This window comes from Wasmannia auropunctata, unplaced genomic scaffold (assembly GCF_000956235.1).
Source record: "Wasmannia auropunctata unplaced genomic scaffold, wasmannia.A_1.0 LD336095.1, whole genome shotgun sequence".
NCBI lineage: Eukaryota > Metazoa > Arthropoda > Insecta > Hymenoptera > Formicidae > Wasmannia > Wasmannia auropunctata.
The window spans coordinates 3,053,443-3,056,990 of NW_012026795.1; positions in this window are offsets into that span (position 1 = coordinate 3,053,443).

Here is a 3,548-nt window from a genome sequence, read left to right on the forward strand (position 1 = left end):
TTTTCACAAAGTCTTACCACACTCTATACATCTGTCTGAACCACGATATTTTCGAAGTGCTTGCTTTTTGTAATATAGATATAGACGAGTGCTTCCTATTTTTATAAATGTACCTAAATATCGACCATTTCAACTGCATTCTGTCCTGCAGTCAAATCGTCGTTTCTCTCTTAATCTTCTTTGCGCGATGCGAGCTCATGTAACGATTCATTCACAAAGTTTAATTTCGTTCTGTCTTGGCGAAGATACGGGTAAAAAGATATAATCATGTTTTGGGAGGGGGGTGGAGGTACTCGGTCATTATCTTTAATTAACGGCGCCATAGAATTCATGGTGTCTTCGATAAAGTTTGCAAAGCCGGCGAAGTAAAACGTGTCGTCGGCGACGATCCATGCTGAAATTGACCTAACGAGAGAGAGAGAGAGAGAGAGAGCAAGCGCGGAGCGAGAGGAAGAGATTACTTCGCCAGACGCAAAGTCAGGTTCACAGGTTTTTCATCGCTCACATATCGTAGCCCATCAGGTGGCATTAACTTTATCTGAGATTTTTTCCCCCGATAGTTCGACGTCCCCTTTCACCTTTAATCTCGGTCGGTGCACATCCGGCGCGTCCGATATTCCGCACCGCCGGCACGATGCGCAACCTTTTCCCCATGGACGATCACCATTTCAACCCTTTTTGCGTAGACGGCGAGTAGAAAGACCCCGACGAAATCTTGATCAAAGGAAAAACTGATCCTGACGGAAGTTTTAAACGCCAATACGGGCGTTTCACAAAATGCAGGAGACGCGCGACACGTTTTTAACACGTCGTATCGATGAATGTAGAGAGAAAATACGGAATGTCCCATTTTAACGTTATCTGAATATTTACTTCCTAAAGTTTAAATTTTATAAACGTTATTGCTGAAATATATAAAAACTGCAATGTTGCAATTTTTTTTTAATATTAAAAAGCGACGATTAACGTTGATAAAAATTTACACGCGAATGAGCACCGGTGACCTTTGAAAGACCTTAGGTCGAGTTATGGTATTTCGAAATTAAGTTAAGTACGCCACAATGATATGTTAAAAGTGATGAGTTCCAATCTGTTAGATTACACGTGGAAAACACATCAAAGTTTTTATATGAAACTGATATCAAGCTTAGTTATTCATTGATTTCGAAAGTACAAGAGAAGACGAAACTTTCTCTCGGAAAGGAGAACACAAAGTATATAAGAAAAATCGAGAAGAGAGACGAGGGGAACTGTCGACCCTACTGCAGGATTGGATAAGGTCCGGGAATGCGTGGGATATTGCCTCCCGGTGGCAGGCAAGCTATGTCGACGTCGACTGTCTGCACCGGCGATAGTTTTCAGGAACGTACACAAAGTCACCGTCATAAAAGCGAGATTTCTTTTGTGCTCGAACGGAGTTGCAATTCAGAATCCGAATATAACGGGCGCCGCGCATTCGCGCGGTGTACCGTCGAGAAATTATACGATTTCGGACTGGAGCCAGCAAAGAGCCAGGTGTGAGCGCTTTTAATTAGAAGCCTGAATTATATGCACTGATGGCGACACGTACTTCATTCAGAGGTCTTGTGGCACAGAACCTCGTGCGTAATCGGCCGGTTCCAATGGGATTTCTCGCGCGACGCTGAAATTCAGTAAACGTTCGTACCTCCGAGTAAGTGAAGGTTGCAAATTTAATACTTCTATTGTGCGCGGCTCCGGCTCCGATCCTACTCTACTTCTCGAATAAAAGTAAAATATATTAACAGAGAAAAAATATTGACACGCTTTAATTACCTCGCTGGCAAATTAGGTAACCTAGTTTCGGAACATTTAGTAATGAGTGAAGCCATTGTTGGAAATTTCTGAAATTGGCGCAATAATATAAGGATTAATAAAAGAGATAACGTACGAATAATTCGTTATTCGTACGTTATAAATACGTTTCCAAAGGTATGTTTGCATATTACGTATTATTCGACCTATATAATGTAAGAATTCACGTGACACCAATCCAACTTCATAAATCATTACGAGCGTAAATTAGAATAATACTAATAGGTTATTTTTATCTTTACGATCCAAATTGTGTTACGGCTTGCAATTGTCGAAATGCGATAAATAAAAAATATGCGAACCGCGGTTTCATTCGCGAAAAAAAGTTACGCGAATGAACTATCAGTTGGCAAGATTAAGATTTCTTATTAGTCATTGACCAAAGTGAAAACAAAAAAATTCGGATAAAAAAATTGATAAAGTTAATTTATCTATTAATTATATAAATTATTAAATTGCCATCTTTAGTGCAAAAGATAGCTTAATTAGAGTTATCGCGTGGATTACCTTAAGAAGACAAGTATGTACATATATATTCATCAACAAATATCTATTTATTTAGAAAACAGATACGAATCTTTTATGCAACGTGTAACATTTCACAACTTCATGTGGTGAACTTTAATATAATATATTTCTCTCCTTGCTCCGATCTCATCTCTCATTCTTAGCTCTAAGACGTCTTTATTGTCTCTCCTTCAATTTATACAGGCCGGTAGGAACACTAAATGAAGGAACTAAGCGTCGAGTTTTTATATATACGTGTACATATAACATCGACTCTCCGCTGTCTGATTGCGTTTACACGTGACCGGGGTTCCCTCGAGAACGAAGAAGACCGAAGAACGTGAGCCACGTGAGCCTTGATCGAGGACGACGAGGTCGGTAAGGACTCTCTTCGTCTTTTGTAATATATTTCAAGCAAATTTATCTTCTTCTTAAGGTAATCCACGAGATAACCCTAAGCTATCTTTTGTCAGTAACTAAATTAACTTGATCTATTTTCTTTTATCTAAAATCTCCTGTTTTCACTTCGACCAATACTAATAAGAAATTAATCTTGACAACTGTGATAGTTTATTCGCGTAATTTGTTCTCATGAATATAAAAACACAATTTCATATATTTTTTTATTACATTTCAACAACTCCATATCAAACCAAAATAAATTTTTACGTGAATACACGTGATGTATTACATCTTTTTTAAAAAGATTTAAGAATTTAATTAAATATCTTTAAATAGATTTAAAGATATTTGAAATATTTAAAGATTTTATTGTAATATATGGCTATGTTATGAAATGTTATCATATTTTAGAAATATAAGAACAACTGGAATGTGGGATCAATTATATATCACGTGCAAACGTAGTAATTAACATTATGCACCAATGACATGAATTATTGCATTTTCCCCGATGTTAAGTCAATTATTTCGTTCGCAGTGGTTCATTTCGCTCGATGATAACGCAATTTCGATAATCTGTGGCGGGCATCAAAGCGACGCACGCGGCTCAGTCATTACGAGCTGGCGTCTCCGCGCGAAGACAATGACGGAGATGAGGGTCTCTTAGCGCATCGCATTATGCACGCCTCGTCGACGAACTCATTAAAGCCACCGACCGCGCCACGTAACCCGGAATAACCCTTCGAAAACTCGAGGGGGAATGAGCAGGATAAACGTTCTCTTTCTCACTCAGGAAAATCGTTTAG